The sequence below is a fragment of the Rhinolophus ferrumequinum genome, chromosome 9, assembly GCF_004115265.2.
Source record: "Rhinolophus ferrumequinum isolate MPI-CBG mRhiFer1 chromosome 9, mRhiFer1_v1.p, whole genome shotgun sequence".
In the NCBI taxonomy this organism is placed as follows: Eukaryota; Metazoa; Chordata; class Mammalia; order Chiroptera; family Rhinolophidae; genus Rhinolophus; species Rhinolophus ferrumequinum.
In genome coordinates this window covers 48,388,750-48,413,616 of record NC_046292.1, presented here as the reverse complement: position 1 = coordinate 48,413,616, position 24,867 = coordinate 48,388,750, and the positions used below count along the sequence as shown (strand labels likewise).

The 24,867-nt window shown below is 37.5% G+C and overlaps 1 protein-coding gene and 1 pseudogene across 4 annotated transcripts in view; both read right to left on the bottom strand.

Moving 5' to 3' along the window:
• PDE4B (phosphodiesterase 4B) overlaps positions 1 to 24,867 on the bottom strand; it is a 483,376-nt gene that overhangs the window by 405,973 nt on the left and 52,536 nt on the right. Inside the window, exon 1 of one of the 4 annotated variants that reach the window (XM_033114618.1) lies at positions 23,448 to 23,524. The exons of the other annotated variants lie outside the window; for them this stretch is intronic. The gene's annotated coding sequence lies outside the window, so the exon portion shown is untranslated. Of the gene's footprint in view, positions 1 to 23,447; positions 23,525 to 24,867 lie in introns of those variants that run through there. 4 annotated transcript variants of the gene reach the window in all.
• LOC117027087 (aldehyde dehydrogenase, mitochondrial-like) lies at positions 14,898 to 18,137 on the bottom strand (annotated as a pseudogene).

Sequence of the window (24,867 nt, the reverse complement as noted above, 5' to 3'; positions counted from 1 at the left end):
TACTGAAACAAGAAAGGCATGTTTTGTAACAATGAGCTTGACCAGATAAGATAGGCTAGTACCTTTACTGGGACAGACACACAGAAGATGATACATCAAAGAAGTATAATTATACTACATCTTATAAGGTCTATGATAACTGTAATTATCAAGGAAGAAAGAGTGACTAACTCTTCAGACAACATATATTTCCATCAGCTGATAATTATTTACCTTAATTTACCAAATACTGATTATTCAAAATGTTAAAGGATTGGATGTCGATTAGATAACCTCTCACCTTCAGCACATGGTATAAGTGGATGGACAAAACCTGAATGGTAAATGAATTCATTAATTAAAAATGAAAGACACAAGTTCCAGTCTCAAGAAGCCTTTAGCAATATATCAAAGTTCACAAAATTAGGGACATCTTCCACAAATAACTTCAAATGATAACAATAAGCATTTACCAGGCACTACTATTCTAAGTACGTTACCTCCTTCAGTTTTCACATTTCCATCGAGCAGCAGTGTAATCATCCTTGCTTTTGTAGATGAAGAAACTAATGACTTGTCCCAGGTCACAGAGCTAATAAGAAAGGTTGGGACAGAAATTCAGGCAGCCTGACTCCAGAGCAAATGCTCCTAACCACTGCATAAACTGCTCATCTCAATCCCTTGGTTGTTGTTAAATGTGTGTGTGTGTGTGTGTGTGTGTTTCGATTAAAGATGCAGGACTGCAGCCTTCACTTGGAAAACAGATGCAAATATTCCGTACTACCGTGTTTCCCCGAAAATAAGACCTAGCCAGCCAATCAGCTCTAATGCGTCTTTTGGAGCAAAAATTAATATAAGACCCCGGTATTATATTACATTACATTACATTACATTACATTACATTACATTACATTATATTATATTATACCTGGTCTTATACTATAGTAAAATAAGACCGGGTCTTTTATTAATTTTTGCTCCAAAAGACGCATTAGAGCTAATTGTCCAGCTAGGTCTTATTTCAGGGAAACATGGTATGTCCCTTCAAGATGTTGGCATACAATTATTTCTTTTGCTTGTCCATTCTTCTCCATGTATCCAAATTCTTTAGAATCAGCTTAAACGCCATCTCTCTCATAGGATTCTATGTTTCACTCAACTCTGATTACAGCAGATTTCGATTATTCTTTCATTGATCGACCTTATTTTGTCTCTAAAAGTAGAGTGAAACTACATTAAGACTGAAAACATGTATATTTTAATCTGTCACAATGCCTAGTTTGTTAATTGATTAAGTTGGTTTGGATAATCAACTTACCAGAGTAAGAAAAGCAATACTGAGACTAAGTATATCTGTATCTGCTGTGTTGTCTAATTTATCCGCTGATTAAACTTCAAATTTTAGATTTTAACTGTATTAAAACAGACATATAACTTTATGTACTCAACAACATATTCACTCATGCATTCATATAAGAGCAGACACAGAAATGGTCTTTCCACGAAAATACATACCAACATAACGCAAACGAATTATCTTTAAATTTTTAAGTTTCATTTAAGTAGAAAAATTTAAACTGAATTTGAAAAACAAGCAAAGATGACATTGGATTTTGGCTGACAGGTGAAAACCAAATTCACCAAGCTTTAAATGACAGAATTCCCCAATTCATGAAAAGATTTGCAGTTCCAGGGCCCGCCCGGGTGGCTCAGGCAGTTAGAGCTCCATGCTCCTAACTCCGAAGGCTGCCGGTTCAATTCCCACATGGGCCAGTGGGCTCTCAACCACAAGGTTGCCAGTTCAATTCCCCGAGTCCTGCAAGGGATGGTGGGCTCCGCCCCCTGCAACTAAGATTGAACACAGCACCTTGAGCTGAGCTGCGCCCTCCACAACTAAGACTGAAAGGACCACAACTTGACTTGGAAAAAAGTCCTGGAAGTACACACTGTTCCCCAATAAAGTCCTGCTCTCCCCTTCCCCAATTAAAAAAATAAAAAAAAAAGGTTTGCAGTTCCAGCGATTCTAAAGTCCTCAAATTCTCAGTGGTACAAATAGGAGTTTTTTCATGCATGGGTTACCTGCTTAAATTGGAGAAAGTTAAACTTTATAACTAATGAGCTTGCCAGATTAATAGCTATTCAGCCTTGGCACGATTCAGTTTGGGAGAAGGCTTAATCTTTGGTAGGATTATGAATGCAGTAGAGGCTTGCTGCATTCATAATGCAGAAAGGAATCTGTGCTACATTTGTTGTTCATAGCAGCGTTATGTATTCTGTAGCCTTGTAGCTTTTCCATGAGGATGTCTACTGAACACAATGATCCCAAATCAAAAAAAAACTTCTGAAGAAGTGAACGGTGCATCCCATGAAGCTAATCAATGTGTCTATCCTAGGATGCCCCCAGTAAAGCAGCAGCCACACAGAGGGAGGCCTGCCAGAGTGCGCCAGGAAGGCTGCCCCCATCTCTCCTCTGCCAGCACTCAGGCAGATGCCAACTTCTCTGGCACCTCATTAAAAGGACAAATATTTTCAGCAGCAGCATGTGCCTTCCTTGGCTTCAATTCTAAACCTACTTGATAGTATGGAGCATTTTCATTTTTGAAAACATTTATGATTTCACTTTATTTTATATTTTTTAGCAATTAGCTTTGAGTTACCCATAGTAAAAATACTGAAGTGTGAAAGTAAAGGAATTAGAATAGAATGTGCATATCATTTTACAATGCTTTACAAAGCACTTTACATAAGAGTCTCATCTAATGCTCTTAACCCCATAAGGTATATAATGACTAGTCCCATTTTGCAGATGAGTAAATAAGGCTCAGAAAAGACAAATGGTTTGCCCAAGGTCAGATGTCTAACAATGTGGTTCAAATTAAGATCTCAATTCCAAGTTCAGTGTTCTTTCCACTCTTACAGCCTAAACTGAAATTAGTTTATTTGTATCTTATCATTTTGATCTTCAATATTCTTTATGAAAATTCAAACACTCCTATTACCTGCTGCAATATTAGATTATTTTTCTTGTGAAATCTTTTTGACAAATATTACCTGTTTGTATGTATACAAACCATGTGAGCATATATAAAATAATAAAAATTTCATTCATCATTCTTCTGTGAGCTAATACTTTTACATACACATAGTTTTTCAAATAGTTACCATCAAGAAGAAAATATAATTCAAAATCCTTTGTTTAACCTATCCTTACATTATAAACCCTTCACCGTGTGGCTATTCGATATAATAGTTGTTATTGACAGAATAATATCCATTGTTCCTTCACCATAATTTATTTAACCACTTGCACACTATCAGATATTGAGATTATATCCAGGGTTTTATTAGAGACTATGCTGCTAAGAAAAAAAAAAATCCCTACACTTCTAAAACTGATTTTTCAGTAGTACTAAATAGCTACCCAGCTGTGTTGAAACTTATTTAATTGGTCAATGACAACTTATCTCAATAACCAGGTTTCTGAAAGTCAGCCAATCAATGAAACCTCAGGGTTCTTTCTGAAAGTCAGCCAATTGGAAACAACCTCACTTCCTTGACCATACTTTTGAAAGTCAGCCAGTCAGCATCAGACACACACTGGTAACCATGCTTCTACAACCAAGGATCAACCAATCACTGAACAGTCCCATGTTGTTTTAGGCCCCCAAATGCCGAAACTACATACTTCCCTAAATCTTACAAAATCAGATTCGTGCTTTGCTCAGAAAGGCCCATGCCTAAAAAACAAAGCTCTCCCTTGCTTAAAAAAGTAAGAAATTCAGTATTTTTTTCAGATATTGAGTGGTAGTCTCTTCTTTCAACAAAAATGATAACTTGTGCCTATAGAGTTGTTCTTCCTTTCAATTGTTTAAGAACAAATTCTCAGTAAAGTGATTATTAGGCCAAAGTGCATAGTGATATATAACATCATGCAATGCTATTTTTCTCAAGAGTTATTTTGATTAGCAATGCCATCAACAGTGTATAAATATATCTTAATCGTAACAACTTCAACAATATTGCATGCTGTTACATTTTAAAATGTTTGCTGACTTAGTAGGCATAAATTGGTAGTTTAAAGTTGCTTTAATTAGTATTTTCAGATCATTTTCAAGAGCACAGATTGACATAAGGGAATAAGAGACCCTAACAGACCTCAGGAAAAGGAACTGGAAAGATACAGAAAGAAAGCTGTGCCCATTGTGGGTCCTATTGGTAATTACAGGCAAAAGAAAATGATTAGCCTTTACAAGAATTAGCCTGTACACATGCTTTTAAAGAATGACTGTTGTAAACTGGCCTCTCTGTGAAGCAGATGCTGAGGCTGAGATCAGCATTCCAGATCATAATTAGGGAGCACTCTTAGGATTCTCATTTGTGGAAACGAGGCCGAGGAAGCAGGTCTGGCAGGGTGGCACCTGAGCTTCAGGACAGTCTCAACAAAGGTCTCAAACAACCCTGTGGCTGTCCCAAATTGGGTCCAAAGGACCAAGCCCTTTATACCCCACATTGATCGGTCATTGGATGCAGGCTGCCCTGGGAAGGGGACAGGACTTTGGTGAGTGCAACTGACTGAGGACAATTCCCGAGAGAGCTGACAGCCATTCCTCAGTCCTGAAGGAGGGTTCAGCCCAGCATCCAGAGTGCAAATGGAGAAGACTCGAAGGGTTTAATTTAAGAGCATTTAATCCTACAAAGGACGTTGTACAGAGAAATAGGCAGGGTTAAGGAAACTGGCAAAAAATGGTGAAGCACCCAAGCACTAGCAACAGTGGGGAACTGTGATCACCCCTGGACCTGAAGGAACAAGGGAAGGGGACAGTACTCTGAAATTTGCTAAGAGCTGAATTCAAGAATGAGGGGTTACCCAACAGAAACTGAGGGAATACAACCTCTGCCAAAACTATAGTGTTTCATAGTTTGGGGAGGGAGGAAGGGAGGGAAGGAGGGAAAGAAGGAGCAAAGAAGAGGGATAACAAATACCTCAAGTCTATTCACCTGTCCTCTCTTCTTCCACTGCCTCCCATAAGCCAGAATCAATAGGAACTCCAAGAGCGAGGGAGTATCTGTAGTACACTCCCTGAGCTAGCCTTCCAGAGCACAGAGAAGAGCAGAGAATGGATGTGGAGATGCAAACAGAATGACCAGCACAGGTAGGAAAATATTTTGCTACTCAAAAGATTTACATTGTACTGATGGCCACCTACTCAGGCCTGGCCTGCTTCACTTTTGTCTAAATTCCGAGTGCTCACTAGTCACAAGTCAGCAGAGGTGTTCACCGTGGCTGACATCACTGGAAACTCCTTCTGTCCAGGTATTAAAGGGAAGCTGAAACAGCACAGCTTGAATTATTGTCCACGTTATTTCGTCCCTGACCAGACCTCAAATCAAGCCAGGAAACGTACAAAAAGTGAACAGCCAGGCACATATGCATCACCTTCGCATGTCTTGCAGTGATCAGGAGCATAGGAATATTTGGGGAAGCAGAAATACTAATGATTTGCGGAAGGCAAGCACACTGCATTTTCCCTTATGTAATTCCATTTCAGAGTCCTTATATAAAGCAAGGAAGATATGCAGACCTAAAAATAACATTAACCTTGCGCAGGTCTAAGAAGGAATGAGAACAGAAAGAAGATGGCTGCAACTAACCTTCAATAATCTAGGGAGTAAATAGCACTTAAACCCAGCTAGGAATCGATACTCTTCAATGTTTAAGTGACCTTGAGCTAAAGGGCAATTGACCATTCTCGTTCCACTTTCTTTCCGATCCCTTGTACCCTAGCTATAAAGGCCAACTCATTGTACCTGATAAACAAATCTTTCAATGCTTTTATTCACGCCTTTCCTCTGCCTGAATGCTTACCTAACTGGATTTCAGACAATCTCCTACTTCTTTCAAAATCCAGTTCAAATCACATTCTTTCTCTATAGCTTCTCACACTCTGCTTCCTCTGATTCAAATTAAATCTTTTCTCAATCTCTCTTCTATAACGCTCTTCATACATATTAACTTTATATTATTTATGTTTCCCCATTATTTATTAGTGAACTTATATCTTCTCCTACTAAGATGTTTATTTTATATATCTTTGAATCTCATTCATCTAGCAGGTACTTAACATTTGTTAAATAAATGAATGACCAAGTAAAATTTCATATGGAACCTTGGAAATACCAGGAGAAAAAAAACAGCATACACCTGTGCCTGCTACATGGTAGGTATGGGTTAGCTCTGGGCCTGGGTTCCACTCTTTACCTGTCCCCTGGTTTAGTCTGTGTTTCAGGGGTATTGAACTTTGAATCCTGCATTTCCTAAGAAGCCTTGACAGAGATTTCTGGCTGGGTTCAGCCAACAGAAACACTGATGGGAGATTGGAGGGCAAGAGAAGGGAGAAACCAGGGTATCACCTTTCTGTGTCTCAGTTTCTTCATTTCTAAAATGGGAACAATAACACATCTCATCGAGTATATGTGAAGGTAAGTGTGTAAAGAATATGGATACATACTCCTTGGCAACTAATAACTCCTCAACAAATTAGATATTCTCCTTATTTAAGTATTTTCTAAAAATTTTCATATTGACTTTGTAATATTTGAAAACTTCTTTGCTAATTGCATTCATTTGAAAATGTTACACAGAAACACACTTTCAGGCTATCATTCCCAACCATGAAAATATTTCAAATTGTATGACTACAGATAGCAATGATTAATAATTCCATATATGTACAATGTGTCATAAATTATAGAAATGTATTAATCAACAGCTTTAAGATCATATATTTTGGGAGTCCTGACCACCAATAATTTAAATAATTTACTGATGAGGAACCTGAAGAATTTGGCCTATGCACTGACACTAATAAAAACAAATTTAGTAGTAAATGAAATGATAGGTCGATTTTATTTTTCTAAATTAATAAATATAAACCTAACAATAAAATTTTACACACATGTGTGTATGTATGTACACACATGTGTGTAATATATATGTATCTATTAATATTTGTTTTAATCAATGGACAAAACAATAAGTATTTTTCCATTGTGTGCTGTGATATCCATAAGGAGCTTTATGATTCTAAACGACAGATACTGACAAGTTCTTAGACACCATGTTTTAATTAAATTTTACAAAGATTGAGAGCATTAAAATACCAAAAAATTGTTTGTGATTTTAAAATAAACATACTGTGTATGTACTTGTTAATGGGGAAATCTAGAATAAAAGTGATAATAAAATAATTATAAGTGATTCTGGTTGAAGACAGAGGTTTAGGATATGTAATAAACTTTTCATCTACATCATTCTTTAAATACTAAGGAATTCCCCCTTAGGTGATAGAAGGAGAACTGACTCTGGGTGGTGAACACACAATGGGATTTATAGATGATGGAATACAGAATTGTACACCTGAAATCTATGTAACTTTACTAACAATTGTCACCCCAATAAACTTTAATTAAAAAAAAATACTAAGAAATTCATCCTCCCCCTCCACAGTATATCAATTCTTAACTAATTTGTATATGAAAATAAATGAATTGCATTAGAAAGAAGATTAGAGTATACTGTAAAGAAAAAATGAACTTACAAAGAATATCCTTAAATAAACTATGAAGGAGAAAAATAATCAGAATTTGGCAAAAATCTCGTTTCATTTATGAAGTATCACACCAAGCCCCAGCACATATATGTAAAACTCAGAGCTTCTATAAAATATTGGTTTTAGACATTGATCTGATGGAAAAACATCTTGATAACAAAAGAAAATAGTTCATTTTCATATATTCCATTAAAAGAGTTCTTTTATATTAAATGCCTAACTAAGTCCCCAGATATTTTTAATGTCTTTTACATATTTCAAAAAGAACAATTTAGGAAAGTTTTGTGATGATTATCGTACTAATTGCTTTCATACAACATAGGTAATTTTAGAAGATAAATGTCTTAAACTAGTCATTTAAAAACTGAGGGTTTTTTTTTTTTGCATCTTATCTCACACTTTATAATTCACACATCACATTCTACCATATTAATCTTCTTCTTCTTCTTTTTTTTTTTTCCCCTTAATGCTTAGAAAACCTCAGTGATCCCTACCTCATCCATCTCAAACTTTGTGCCTGGCTTTCTGGCACACAAATGCCAGCCTTTCTTCCCAATCATCTTTGCTGCCTCCAACACTGCTGATCTAATTATCTCACCCTCCTGAGTTCTATGTCTTGCTCCTGCCATCTCCCTGTCCCTTTGAAGAGGAACCCCACATACACACCACACACACACAAACACATACACACACACACACACACACACAACTTCAAAGCCCAGCAGAAATCCCTGCCTTCCTTGCCAGAGCCCAAAGGATGTCCCTCTCTGAACTGTGAGTGCACTTCACTTGCCTCTGCACAACCCATCCAGAGCCCAACATTTTCTACTGGGAATGGTTCTTTTCCCACCTCCCTTCCTGGAATGTGAGCTCCGGAAGAGCAGGGACTTGTTACAATAGCACCAGGACTTGGCATAGTGAGTGGCACAGAGTAGGACCTCCATAAATATTTTTGAATAGATGAATATTTGTATATGAAGACTTGGATCCAGATACCAGCTCTGCAGGTGATTGAGCTAACCATTTAATTTGCAAAGACCTCAAGTTGTCTTATCTATAAAGTGGAAAAAATAATACCACCTGTGTTCCTTCCTCACGAGGATGTTGTCAATATTGCATGAGATGATATAAGCAAAAGAATTTTCTTCACTTGAAATGTGCTACATGAGTGCTTTTATTGTACTTTTTTATATCCCAACACAATGGTTAATATACAGTACTTGGCACATAGTGCTTTGCATACAGTAAGGATTCAATGAAGCATGCTGATAGATTGAAGACAGAAAAAAAGTCCACATCCATTATCACTGCCATTCTGTCTCCTTATTTGAAAATTGTGATGGCTAAATAGCCACTTTTATCTCTTCTTTAAATAAGTGAACTGAGATTTACTTCACCAATCTATTCATTGAGTGCTGAGGCTTACAAGGCTGCTTTGCTTCAGAATTGTAAGTCTTTGATCTCAGTACTAAGTAAGGAACACTTAAACCACCACTGTTCTTTATTTACTTTCCATTCTCATAGTGAACCCAGAGTCAGCTGAAACACTGGCCTTACTGAGAGTATCGGCTCATGATTACATTTTAAGGACTGTATATTATTCGAGGCGAAAATCTGTCTCTCCACTGTGTTTGTTATTTGTCATTAATTATGAACATTTATTCAACAGATTGCACATAAAATTCATTACTCATAAATATAACCATTCATTATTTCATTACTCATGAAAAACCATTTTTCTGAAACTGATTTCAAAGTCCTAAATAATTTGGTGTGTAGGTGGAATTTTTTAAATTCCATTTTCTAAAATATGGCTAAATCTGGTACTTATAAATATTAAAAAACACACATGAATTTGATAAACAAAAAGGAAAAAATTGGATAACTTATACAATATATGTACAGATTTTTCCCATGAAATTAATCATGAGCAAAACAGTAACCATTAAGAAAACAATTTTTAACTTCACCTACACTTTTTTTTAAGCATGTTAAAGCATCTTATTCCTAGTATAATACTAATGTTTTCACAAAAGAATCATATCCACACACAAAAAAACAAAACAAACAAACAAAAAAAAACACTCCATATGCTGTTGTATGAAGGAGTGAAAAGTCATATTTAGAGCTTAGGCAAAGTTGATTAATATATTAAACAGATGTCTAGAGATAGAATTTCAGATGTTATATTTCTTGGCAAGTTTTATTACAGGGTTTTTATTGATACTTATTATGGAACTGTCACACAATTCAGCCAGGTGACAGGCACAATGAGAGAGGCAGAAGGGGTAGTGTACAGAATGTCTGATCAGATGATGGAAGGCTCTATGTCAACTCGTGCCTGAGTAGCAACATTTTGGTCAAAAGCGTAGGCCCCTTTTTATACCTGGTAACTAGTTAGAAATAAAAATAAAGTACAAATTCTAATGAGCTATGTGCCAGGCATTATGCCAACTGTTTTACGTCAATCCTAACAATAAGGCTGTGAAATAATTTTCTATTCTCATTTCATAGATAAGGAAACAGAGGCTTTAAGAAGTTAAATAACTTGACCTGGGTCCCAAAGCTAGACAGGAATCTAACACTAGAACTAGAACTTCCATGGTCAACCACCATGCTGCACATTAGTTAGCAGTTAAACTAGAGGACCAGTTCAGATTAGAGAAAAAAGAACTGTGTTTCACTAGGGAACAAATTATAACTGGGAAAATTTTATAACTTAACTCTCCCCTGAAAGCCCTGGTCCAGCACCCCAGGTCTAGGACCAAGTCTGACTTTAGTTCTGAGGAGATTTAAAACATACTCACAACAGATCAAATTAGCCTGCCATTTGAAGAGTTCTGCGTCTAGGTCTCACCCTAAGAGCCAAGCCTCTATCTTTTCCTTGGCAGCAAATCTGTATCTTGAACTCCAATTCTGGTACTAGGTCCCTGTTATTGCCCCCTGGTTCTGGGTCAAAGTATTCAGCCAGGATCTTAAAGCTGATTATGTTCCAGGGCTGCAGTGCTGCCCTTGGACATGAGGCTGTCATGGGATGGCCCTTCTAATTTTGGCATCTCTAACTTGATAGGTCCAACTCTCTTGACCCAGATACTGTCTTTCTTACCTACCTGGCTTTTAGACCATTAAAATTACCTATAACTGGACCTAACTAAGTTGTAACATGTTGCTCTCTATCTCTATGCTCTCTGATAATTTTTCATGGCTATAAATTAAACAAGAATGGGCTTAGTCAAACCCATATGGTGACAATAAGATAGATGTATTATTGCTGGTTAACGTACTTGAATGGTCTGATCTACATAGAAAAAATGAAAATGTAGTCTCACTCCTCTCACTTCAGACTTTCATTATTGGTAATTTGAAATATGAATTAGTGCATTATAACTACTTTGCTGATTTTCTTGTTAGTGTCAAAGACTTACTAAGGAGTGATATCTAAGCAATCAGATGGAAATGTTTTTGATTCTTAAAATTATACCCGAAATACCCTCTGGATGATTTTTATGTATTCTAAGTAGAAAGTAAAATTTTAACCCCCTATTCTTTAAAATATTAGTTTAGTTTTTTGTTTGTTTGTGTTTTGTTTTTGGCTAGTGGCAAGGAAGGTAAAGTGGTTGGTGGAAGATGACTGAGAAATAATATCCTTTGATAAAATAACTTGGTGTTCAATAAGAAATAGAATGTGCTGTTGTGAGCATTCTAGGACATGATGTGAAGACAAAATAACATCTAAGAGAATGAATATGTTGGTTCTGGAGACATGGTTAGGATATGCAAACATTTTACAAATTTCTTGGCCTAGCTCTAAAATGTATCCAGCTTGGAGAAGAATATAAATGCATAATGAATCAATCCTCTTGGGAAATAATTTTCTCTGTCTCCCTGGTAAAAATTTCTTGGATATTTTAAACTTTGCATGATACTGTAACAATGGAGAAAGTAAGTCAGCATTGAATGGAAAAAATATCAAGTCTAAAATTAATCTTATGACATATGTGAGCTGTCTTGGTTCTCCAATCCTTCCCACAATCATATTCATATTTTCATTGTCTCTAATAAAAACAGTCAAAGTTATGGAGATAACAACTAAAGGCTCTAATTGCCTTTATAGGAGCATTTCCATGAGATGACAAAAAAAAAATCATGACTTATAATTTAAAAATAACTGGAATTTTTTCTTTCATACTAAAAGACACACAAAAAAAGACATTGTTAAAAATATGATAAATGCAAGTGTGGCTCTATTACAGCACTTTGGTGACTAAAACTCAACACAAATAAATTAACACAAACATCACCTCAGAAATTATAAGGAGTGGACTTTAGTCAGTTATTAACATATATGCACAAACAATGAAGCCTCCCTCTCAGAAAAACAGCGTGGAGTTCCAATACTCTTGGATGTAATTTCTTGTCGTTGGGAAACTGACAACTGTTACTTCATTTCACAATAATTAGTTACAATCAGCTGTTCACAAATTCTTTCTGTGACATTCTGTAAGTTCCTGAACTCTTTGTACCTAACAGACACACACACACACACACACACACACACACACACACCCCTTGCTGTTTCACCCTTTCAGAAATGTTACAACTAACATTAGTTCACAATCCCAAAACTTTAAACTTTAAATAATTACATTTATTTATCCCAAATTTCTGAGGATAGAGCATCTGCCAAGAATTAGATGGTTTCCCATTTCCCATTCTACTACCTGGATGAGATCTGTGAAAGTCTGCCCCTATTTTTCCACCCGCCATCCCTGACTCAGATTATCTGTATTCCACATATTGTCTCTTTGATGGATTGGTGCCTGTTCACCTGCTGAATCAGTGCCTCGTAAAGGTCCTGTCACATAGTAGGTTCTTGATAAATATTTGTTCAGTGAATGAATAAATAAATGAGTGCTCTACGGCCAACCTCAGCTACTTGGAAGAGGGAGCAGCAATGCAAGGAAAGTGTTATCCCAACTCTGTATACCATCCTTTGAAACCCAGCCTCATTTTCACACTTTGTGAAGCCCTCCCTTAGCCACCAGGCAATGTTGTTCAAAACTGTCTCTCTTCCTTACACATTCTTGTACCATCACAGTGTTTAACAATCCTGGTTTCCCACTGGAGAGCAGGGTTCCCAGAGCCTGAAACCTACTGGGATGCTCCCCTGCTGTTCAGTGAATGGGAGATGATGATAGAAATGCCTACACTTCATCAGAGGCAGCAGCAATCAGTGAATTGTCTGACTGATAGAATTTGCGTGGGCCACAGGGAATCTAGGAAGCCCTCTGGAACCTTAAGAATTAGAAAGTTTCTATGACGTAGAGGTCATTAATGTCCAATTCAGCACTGAAGACAAGGAGCCTGAGTACTAAGACGAGAACTGGGGAGCAAGAACCATGTTTTACATAGTCACCCCTTTGTCTCCAGGACCCAGCCCTGAATCAGACATTTGTTAACCATTCGTTAAACTCATTTGTTGAAAGACCATCAAGCGAGTGAACTGATGACTTTTATAATATCAATGTCAGTGGGATTTGCAATAGCAGAGTCAGTGGAGAAATTAAGGTATTCTTATAAGGAACACAAAGTATATATTCTCCCTACCCACTATGCCTAGAAAACCAATAGATATCTGTTAGTTGACAGATTGACATCTGTTCCTTTCTGAAGTACGTCTCTCTGATTTGAAAAAAGGCACTGACCACTCTGAACAACAATGTAGGCCACAGAGAACAGTTCCTAAGTAGAGAGGATAACAAATCTGATTTATGATTTAGTTTAGTGTTTCCCAAGCATTCACAGGGTATAAGAAATTAGAATATCAGTATATTATATTAAGACTAAAAAAACAAGACCACTTACAGCTGGAAGCTGAAACTTCTAGTCCAGGAAATTACATGTCCCAGCCACCCCAAGGGCTCTAGCAAGTCTATAATCCATTCTCATCACACATGCTGGGAGGCCTTGGTTGGGTAAAAAGTCGGGAGAATTGCCAGTCTGTCAGACAGACCTTTTTAAGTAAAACACAAATATATTACAAAGTTAAAAAGAAAGCGTGTTACACTTATCTGCTCTTGCCCATTACTAGGTAGCCATAATATTTGAACAGAACTGGAATCATTTTTACTAGATGTTCAGGATTTTGAAATCTGCTTTGGCCTTCCTTCGCTTTGTACTATGGAAAACACTTTCTCAAAAGTCTTATAGCCCACCCTCTGGTCCTGATATTCTCATTTAAACATCCTTTTGTTCCCTTACTTGATTTTAAAAAAAAGTTTATTAAAGGAAATTTCAAACATATTCTACGCTAGAGAGAGAAAAGTATGATGAACCTCAATCACCCAGTTTCAAAAATTAATTCATGATCAATCTGTTTTCATCTGTACCTCACTTTATTTTCTCTCCTTTAGGCATTATATTATTTTATCTATAAATATTTTATTACATAGCTGCACAAGTTAGAGATTCTGTTAAAAATGAGCACAATACTATTATCACATCTTAAAAATTGTAGTTTATAATTCCTTAATATAATCAAACACTCAGTTTTATTCATATTGTCTTTTAATTTTTATACTTTTTGAATCAAGATCCAAATATAATCTATACATTCCCAAATGGCTAATATGTCAATATGTCTGAAGTCCCTTTATTATTTTTTATTCTTTCAGTTATTTCTTAAAGGTGTCATTTCTTCAGCAGGATTTCTTCCCTCAGACCAGAATATGCCAACTATATTCTTGTAGTGGGGTTTAACATTTTCCTGTGCTGTACTTTCAGGAATAGGTAGTCACATCTAGAGCTTGTTATGATGTAGATGTTATTGTTCGTGGTGGTTCTACCTGACCTGATCATATTTTGGAATTCATACTTCATTAGCTAGTTTGTTTGTTTTATTCTTTGAAGAGCAGCACTGTTTTTAATGAGTTTTAGTCCAGAATACAAAGCAAGGTGCTAGCTGTGGCCTCAATGTTAATACAATAGGAAACAATGGCTTTTTCTTCCACTATCAGGGCAAGTAACAAACGTGTATCAGATGGATGGGATGAGATATTTGAATCTGTTTTTGAAAAATCACCCTGAACGCTGTTAATATTATTGAAGTTTCAAACGCTTCCCATATTCCCTTCCCCACCCCCACCCTACAGGAAATCAAATTCTGGGACGATCTTGATCCAAGAGAGGTAGTGGCAGAATTTCTCTTTTGAGACTTTTGGAATGCAAGGGTCTTTTTTCTTGGTTTTGCTGTTGCTGCTGTTGTTGAGCTTTGCATCACTGGATAAGTCAGGAAGCCGGCATCGTTCTTCAGGAGTTCTTCTGAGGAACTTTGTGACTGTTTTCACTCCAGTGTACACCTGCAAACCATACTCTCCCAGCTCCCGGCCACTCCCAGACATCTAGTAGCCACCAAATGGTGACTGAGCCCCAAACATGTCATAGCAGTTGACCCACACAGTAGCAGCCTGGAGTGCTTGCGACAGATAAGCCCTTTGTGAAGACAGCTGTGGCCAGCCAGTAGTTGGAATTGTTGGCTTTCCCAACGACTTCTTCTACGGTCTTGAACTTCAGGATCAGCATCACTGGCCCAAAGATCTCCTCCTTTGTGATGGTCATACCGCCTTGCACATCCCCAAACACAGTGGGCTGGATGAAGTAGCCACGGTTAGCAGCCACCCCTCCACCACACAGCAGCTGCACCCCTTCCTCCTTCCCAGATGTGATATTGCCAAGGACCTTCTTAAACTGAGTTTCGTCCACCTGTGGCCCCTGCTCGGTCCAAGGGGTTCCCAACCACCCGAGACTTGGCCAGGGTGACGCTCCACTGCACTCTAAACTGGGTGTAATCATCCTCCTGCACAAAGATCCAGGAGGCAGCACAGCAGCACTGGCCCTAGGTAAAGAACAGGGCAAAGCGGGCCTGCTCCCTGGCCCAATGCATATCAGCATCTGACACCATGACGTTGGAGTTCTTTTCCTGCAGCTCCAGGGTCGCGCTCTTGTGGTTACTGTTCCCCGCAGCAACCTGGATTTGGTGGTCAACCTCAGTGGAGCCTGTGAAGACCACTTTGTTCACATCCTGTGGGAGGCGATGGCAGCCCCAGCCGTAGTGGGGCCAAATCCAGAAACAATATTGACTACACTGTGGGCGGCGGGGTGGAGCCAGCCTCCTTAATCAGGTTGGTCACATAGAGGATGGTGAGTGGAGTCTGCTCAGCCACCTTCGTCACAACCACGTTTCCAGTCGCCAAGGCTGGGCCCAGTTTCCACGCTTGCATCAAGTGCAGGAAGTTCCACGGGATGATCTGCCCGCACACCCCCACTGGTTCATGGCCGGTGTAACTGAAGAAGTCCCCATCGATGGCAATGTGTTTCCCATGGTGCTTATCCACCCAGCCGGCATAGTAACGGAGACATCTGAGGACAAGTCCAAATGCACCAGGTAGGAGATGACGAAGGGCTTGCCACCCTGTTTCCCTAAAAATAAGACCTAGCCGGACAATCAGCTCTAATGCGTCTTTTGGAGCAAAAATTAATATAAGACCCAGTCTTACGTTATATTATATCATATAAGACCCAGTATTATATTATATTATTATATTATATTATATTATATTATTATATAATATATTATATAATATATTATATTATAGCAAAATAAGACCAGGTCTTATATTAATTTTTGCTCCAAAAGACGCATTAGAGCTGATTGTCCTCCGGCTAGGTCTTATTTTCCAGGAAACACGGCATTATCCAGAGTCTCCAAAGCTACCAGGTAGGTCTGGTCCTGCTCCACAGGTCAGCCAGGCTGTGCAGCAGCCGGACCCTGTCGGACACGTGCGTGTGGTGACAAGGCCAGCCCAGCTGGAAGGCGGCCCAGGCAGCCTTTACTGCCCTGTCTACATCTTCCTTGTTGCCTTTAGTTACCTGGTAGATCACCCCACCAGTGGATCGATTGACCGTGGGGACTATTTTCTTGCTGACAGTGTCATGGCACTCATCGTTGTAGAAGACCTTGGGCTGCTGGTTGGGGGCCGGCAAAGCATGAGTGGTGGCAGCTGACAGCGGCAGTGGCTCAGGCGGGGCCGGAGGCCCGCAGCTGCAGCCAGCGCAACAGCGAGCAACTGTGCTGTGGGGGGAGCGAGTGTGCAGGGCGGTGCGCAGGAGGTGTGTCCAGCTAGTTTTGTCACAGATAATTTTTTATAGGTTTGGGTCCTGGCTATCGTAGTTGTTTTGTTGTCATTGTTGTTTTTATGGTGAATTACGGAAAATTTTAAAACCTACCGTTACTACCATATTCTAAATATATTTTTTAAAATTGACTTTAATTTTTTAATTTTCAAGACAGATTGCTTTAGTCTCTTTTTTAGTTTGAGTTTGAGTATGTTAGTGACAGTGCTCTTACCTCAGATTTCCTCTAACTTAAGTGAGATATGGATGCATGTTAAAGGGAAAGCATGCTCAGGCATTCTTGGTGTTGGCTTACTTTCATTATAATTTTACTTATATTCATTTAACGTTAAAAGGCATGAAGTCCTTTGCATATTGCTCCCCTATAACCATAAAAATAAATAAATTTACAAAATAAGTGCAAAGAAAACTATTGGGATTTTTAAGAGGCTCAATAATGATTAATTCCTCTCTCTCCCCCGAAGAGAACCAATCAAGAGAAAGAGACAAACAGTTGGAGATCAAAATATCATCTTTCATACTGATAAGGGCGTTAAAGAACATGCCTTAGCATAAGAAAAATCATTTCGTTGGAAGGGCTGTGTGTGATGTCAGATGGGGCGTGGGGGGTTGACACAGTGTGAGGGATATAAATGATGGACGTCTAACTCTTGCTTTGTTTTGTGCACCTGAAACTAATAAAAAAAAAAAAAAAGAATAAGCATTTCCTGCCCTAACCCTTCCTAGTCCAGATCTTGGAACAACCTACTCATAGAAAGTTTGGGTTTACAGAGCAGCCACAATCTATAATGAATCGATGGTTATGATCCTCCAACCAGGTACTTCACTCCTCCTCCATAGACAAGAACGAGGGTTGGAGCAAGATGTCAGGAATATTTCCTTAATGGTTATTTACATGGAAATAAGAAGAATGGAGGAATTTCCTCCCACCAAAATTACAAAACAATTACCAATCAATTTAGCTACATTAATTTAATATGATATATAATGTTTTTCTAAAACTGAGTTGCCAACATTGAGTAAACTAGTAGAAAGCTGCATTTATCTACAGTATTTATATTTTATATCAGTTACTACTGGCTTGATTATTACTGTTTTGAGCATATTCTAACCACTGGTTAATTTTCATTATTTTCACTTTTTAACAGGAAACTCATTTTTGACAACCAATTGGTCATTGTATATGACAAACAACTTGGTCATTGTATGCGACAAACAACATATTAGTAATCCAAAACGCAATACCAATGTTTTTAAAATATTGCTTATAAAAATATCTTCATTGCATTGCAAAACAAAAGGAAAGAACTGTTGTAATTTGTGCAAAAATAGAATCTACCTGATCACCCAGTACATTCCGATGCAAGATAAACATGGTATATATCCTTTTTTATTTGACATCCCTGTACCAGTGTATGATAATTCAATTCTCCCAACTCTTTTCTCAATTCAAACTAAGTCAAAATTTTTGCATTAATTATTGTGATGTCATTGACCTTTACTTTGTTCCAATGTAAATGTAAACCCAACAGAAAATGAGCATCCATGTAATCCAGCATATGTTATGCCAATTACTTTATATCACCAAACAGAAAATCTAAACATTTTTATTGTACTAATGAATAACCAAAAGTAATTTCTCAAAGATCCAGGTATCTGTACATGCCAGTTTAAGAAATACTGGGCACAAAAGGGAAATATGCAAATACCTGAGGTAGAATGCATGGATGCCAAAATATGGCAGTACAGTAAATAAATAAAATTCAAACAGTTCCAGAGAAAACTAAGAATTCACATAGCACCAAAAGCAAACATCTCTAAAATGGGAGCAAAAGGTTCCCTCTTCCCATCTCTCTCCATAATGGTTTATTACAGAATGAAGGTTGTTAAGTAATGGAAGGGAGGCTGAAGAGAACAAAGATAGGGACCTGTACAAAATCCTTTGGAAAGTTATTGCATCACCCCAGAGACATCCCATATTCTAATCATATATTGTCAATGGCCATCATGAGATCTGGATGTTTGTTCACTTTTCTGGAGGATAAACTGGGCTCTTTTATCTATAGGTCACTCTGAGATTCTAAGAGACCACAATTAGAGCATCATGACAGTTGGAACATAGATTCTGTTCACAAATGCTCCAGACCAGAAATCAGAGCTTAACTGCATCTCCTGTCTTTCATTTACCCTTGGCAAACAAAATGAGGGCCACAGGAATGGTCCTTTCTATGGTAAATTCTCTGTCCTTCTATTAACAAAATTGCTAAGCTTTTAAATGTTAACATGGCCAAACTTAATATGTGATTTGCTAACCGGGTGAGATGAACTCAAAAGAAGAGAATGCTATACTATATACAGGCTGGTAAAAAGGGCCACATGTTTATAGGAGAGAAGGATGAAAAACTATAAAATTGAGCCTAAATGTTACCACTTAACGCTTTTAGATTTCTAATTCGTGTTTTACAACATTTTTCAAGGTTGATTGTCATATGTTATCCAAGATAATGAAATATTTCCAAGCAAATGTAATCCCCAACATGTCATCAAGCTATATTCCAACAATGTCTATAAATCAATTACTTGGAACTTGCAGCCAGATAGTCCTCACAGCTGCTTAGAACTCGGATACATTTTCTCATATAAAAAAAGATTATAATTCTTATAGGTACGATGATATTAGAATTACCATTCAGCTTCTTAGGGATATAATAGGCTTTTGTGGGTTAGCCTGTGCACCTAACCACCATTTATGATAAGGAGGTGGCAAGGAATAAACACTGCTTATCTGAATTCAAACGTTCACAGCTGAACTAAACTCATTTTTAACACTTTCAAAGATGTTATTGATGACTACAATGAGTTGCCCTGGAACTTAAATTAATGTTGCCATCTGAGAATGAAAACCTTCAGAAAGAAACCACGAAATTAGTTCTCACATAAAGTATCCTCTCAAAAAGCTATATACCTGAGTCTATTTTGGGACTTTCAAGACCAAGCAAAATAATTAATGTGCATGGCCCAGAAAATATGTTTGAATACAAAAGACAGCTCTGCTCTAGTCATGGATATTATGTAACCTGCCTGCAAAAAGAGAATGTGGCAACAGGGTGGTCTGTGTGAGTCACAGATCAAGAACCTGAAATTTTATGTACAACTCTGTCAAGAGAAAAGAAATACTGCATCTGGAAGGCACAAGTATCTGGTCACTATGATAATAGACTTCAAATATTCATTTATTCCACAAATATCTCTCGAGTGTAGACAATGTTCTCAGTGGTGTTTTAGGCAACAGAGATATTCTAGTGATTAAAATACAAAAAAATTACATCCAGGCGGGATAGAAAGAAAATTAACAAAATAAATTGATAAGATATTTAGCTATGTTGAATGATGACAAATCACACTGAAAAAAAAATAGCGAAAAGAAAGAGAATAAGGAGGAGGGAGAAGGGTATAATTTTAAAATAGGTTGATCAGGAAAGACCTAACAGAGAAGGTGACCTATTAATAAAAACCTGCTGATGGTGAGAGAAGCAATGTGGATAGCTGATTCATAAAATAAAAAACAAAGAGAATGGAAATGCTAACGCCATTCCCTAGGGGAAGCATGCCTAGTGTGTTTGAGAAATAGCAAGGAAACTACTATGTCTGAAATGCACTGTGTGCAGGAAAAGAGAAGTAGCTGAGGTTAGTCTATGAAGGGCCTTGTAGACTGTTCTAAGGAATTTGGCTTTTACTCTGGGTGAGATAGAAAACCATTGGAGAGAATTAGTATGTTCTGACTTACATTTTAACAGCATTACTTTAGGTACTATGTCAACATTCAACAGAAGGAAGGAGTGTGTACAGGTTGCAAAGGACAAAACAATATTCCAGGTACAAAATAGTGGTGACAAACACCATTAATGGTGACAAGCCTGGAGACAATGGAAATGGTGATAAGACGCTGGAGTATTTTAATGGTAGAACTGACAGAATTTCCTGAAAGACTGAGTGATTTGTAAGAGAAGTTGAGACATCAAGGATGACCCCAAAATATTTGGCATGATCCACTGGCAAGACAGGGTGGCATTTAACTGAGGTGGGGCAACTTGAGAGGAGTGTATTTGAGACTGACAGTATTCACAAGACTTCTCTGTGGCTGAGGCAAAAAAAAACCTTAAGAGTCTCCATCTCCCTGTACGTTGATTCCAGGAAAGCTATCAATAGCATTGCTGTAATCCACCCAACCATAATAAGCAATATACAAACAGGGGTACTACACCATAACCGAGGATTTGTCCCAGGAATGTAAGGTTGGTTTCTCATTCAAAAATGGATCAGTGTAATTCACCACATTAACATAATACAACACATATCATCTCAAGAGATGCCCCCAAACTTTCCTAATTAAAAATAATTTTTTTTGTCTCAGAAAACTAGCAATGGAAGATATCACTATCAAAAACTCCTTCTCAGATCATACTTAATGATGAAAGAATGAATGATTTCCCCCTAATATTGAGTATAAAGGTAAGGATTCCAATTTTATCACTTCTATTCAACACTATAGTAGTAACCCTAGCCATTTCTGCAACATGAGAAAAGGAAATAAAAGGTATATAGACAAGAAAGAAAAAACTAAATTCCTAAGTAATCTAGAAAAAAAGCTGCTAGAACAAATAAGTAAGTTCAACAAGGTCTTGTGATTTAATGCCAATATGTAAAAATCAAGTTTATTTCTATATACTAGCAGCAACAAACAGTTGGAAAATAAAATTTTAATACTATTTAAAATAGCACCTAAAACCATGAATTGTTTATGAGTAAATTTCACAATGTATCTCTAGACTTGTACAATGAAAGCTACAAAGCATTGTGGAAAGAAACTAAAGAAGACCTAAAGAAGTGGAGAAATATACCATATTACAACCTTACATTCCTGGGATAAAACCAAAATTGTTCAGATATAAGTTCTTCCCAAAGCACGCAATTACAATTAAAATCTCAGCAAACTCTTTTGTAGACTTTGACAGTACGACTCTAAAATATGTATGGAAGTGCAAAAAAAAGAAAAAGCTAGAATAGCATAAACAATTTTGAACAAAACATGTGGAGGACTTACACTGTTGGACTACAAATTTTACCATAAAGCGACTGTAATCAAGACAGCATGGTATTGGCATAAGGCAAAAGCATAGATTAATGGAACAGATCACAGAATCCAGAAATAGACAAGGAATATATGCTCTATTGATTTTTGACAAAGTGCTCAAGATAATTCAATGGAAGGAAAAGATTATTTTCAACAAATGGTGCTAGAACAATTGAATGTCTATTTGGGGGAGAGGGACAGATTCACTTACATAACCATATAAACCTCAATCCCTATTTCATCCCATACAGAAAAATTAATCTGGTATGAATCAGAAGTCTAAATGTAAAAGCTAACACTCTAAAACTTACAGAATAAAACATAGGATAAAATATTTGCTACCTAGGCAAAGATTTATTAGATTAAAAAGAAAATCTCTGTTTATGAAAACTTGTCACATTGGACTTCATCAAATTTTAAAAGTTCTGCACTTTGAAGCACATCATTCACAAAATGCCAAGGTAAGATACAGACTGGGAAAAAACATTCATAACACTTATATCTTCCAAGGGACCCAGAATATATACATATGTGTTTAAACACACACACACACACACACACACACACACACACACACACACCACTTACAACTTAATTTGTTTTAATGAATAAAATATTTGAACAAGTACTTATCAGAAAAGATATACAAATGACCAATAAGCAAATAAAAAGGTTATCAACGTCATTTGCCATCAGGGAAAGATTAATTAAAACCAAAAAGATATGCCAAAAAGATATACCATACCAAATTCACTACAATAGCTAGATGTAAAAACTCTGATAATACCAAGTGTTTGTGATAATGTGGAGCCACTAAAACTCTCATACACTGCTGGCTGGTGGGAATGTAAATGGTACAACCACTTCGGAAAACATTTGGCAATTTCTTATATAAACATACAGTAGTAACATGTGACTCAGCAGTTCCACTCCTATGCATTTACCAAGTGTATCAGTTATCAGTTTATTAACTCCCAGCTCCATATCCACCTCTCATTGCCTGCTCTGATAGCAGAGCTGAATCCTGTAAATATTTCTCCTTTGCCAGAGGATACAATGCTAAGCTTTGTAGTAGAGGGTTCTGGAAATGCAATGGAGAAGAAAAGCATTTCTCTTTCTGGTTCTTGGGTCCTACTCACATCAGGCTCTTGTAACACACACACATTTTTTCCTGCAGGGCCCCGTGACCAAAAGCATATGGCACCTTCTGAAATGCAGCTTCACTTGGCACTCCATCAGGCAGCTTTTGTAGTGAAATGCCGTTGTCAGGGCACCTCACTGTGAATAGTTTCCCCCATGACCCATAGAGCAGCTTCCCCACCAGTACCTCCTGTTAAGTACCTTCCCTTGAAGAGCTTTGGCATTCAGAGAGAAGAATCACTCTCAAGGCAACTCCACTTGACCAACTGCCTTCAGCATTCTTTTAGGATACGTCCCTATTCAGTGCCACTGTGTGCTCGCTCTGGACAAACAGTCATTCCCTTGGTACCCCAGATAGTGTAATTTCCCAGTGAGTATGACCAAGCAGGTACCTTGGACAGCTTCCCAGGCCCCTACTGGGTATCTCTGCAGTGAGATCCAGAGTTTCGCTCCTCCCTGTGGACACTTCCTCTCCTCTCCAGCACTCCTGAAGACAGATAACCAGGGAGTCCCGTCAGTGAGGCACCTCCTGGAAATTCTCTACCATCCACTAAGCCATGGCCGTACCCTCTCAAATGAGCCCTAGATCTCAGCTCAGGAAAGGGAGCAGCCTCCTCCTTGGGTGTTCTCTCTCAGTTCTAGGAGCAGTGGCTGCTGCCTATGCTGCTAATCTTATATTCTTCAGAATTCTCTTTACCTCTTAGTAGCCAATTCTTCATTACTCAAATCCTCCAGTAATAATCTCCTATTAATAATTACCTACATAATTATTTTAATCACGTTTTTCAATTAAACTTTCCCTTCAAATTACTGTGTGGTTTCTATCGCTTGATTTAACCCTGACTAATAAACCATGAGAAATGAAAACTTACAGCCACAAAAAGACTTGGGCATAAATATACAGAGTAGCTTCATTTTATAATAGCTGAAAGTTGAAAACAACTCAAATATTCATCGACAGATAAATGGATGAACAATTTGTAGTATATCAACACAACAAAAATTGTCAGCAATAAAAAAGAATGAACTATGGGTATGTGAAACAACATGAGTGAAGCTCAGAAACATTTTGTTGAACAAGAGAAACCACCCACCAAAGAGTACATACCATATGATTCCATTTATAGAAAGCTTTAGAAAGAAAATTTAACCTCTAGTGAGAGAAAGCACATTAGTGGTTGCCTGAGGCTGAGAGTGGGGTCTGGGAAGTGACTGGAACTTGTCACAGGGGCAGGCAATTAAGGATAATGGAAAGTTCTACATGCAGATTGCGGCTGATGGTGCACAGTTCTATACATTTGTCAAAAACTGACTTTGGGTGCTGAACACGCAATGCAATATATAGATGATGTATTAAAGAAATGGACACTTGAAACCTATATATTAACAATTTTATTACCAATGCCACCTCAATAAATTTAATTTAGAAAAAGAAAATTTTAAAAATTCATCACATGTACATTTACTATTTAAAAATGGGTCCATTTACTAGTTAAAATTGTATCTCATGGTTGATTTAAACATTAATAAGTTCACAAAATTGGTTAATACATTAATCTCTGTTCATTTATTTTGATGAAGTTGTCCCCCTGAGCTTACTTAACTCTTATTTTATTGACCAAATTGAGTGCCCAGATGATCAAAGCTAAGGACTTGATACTGAATGATGATATTACACTAAAGAGTCTCTATCTCTTAGACTTTCCATTGGTACTATCTCTTTTTGAGTTCTCTATGTGCCACAATTACATGAAGGAAGGAATGACAATAAACAAGGGACCGTAAATTCAGTTGTGTCACTCACATATAGGC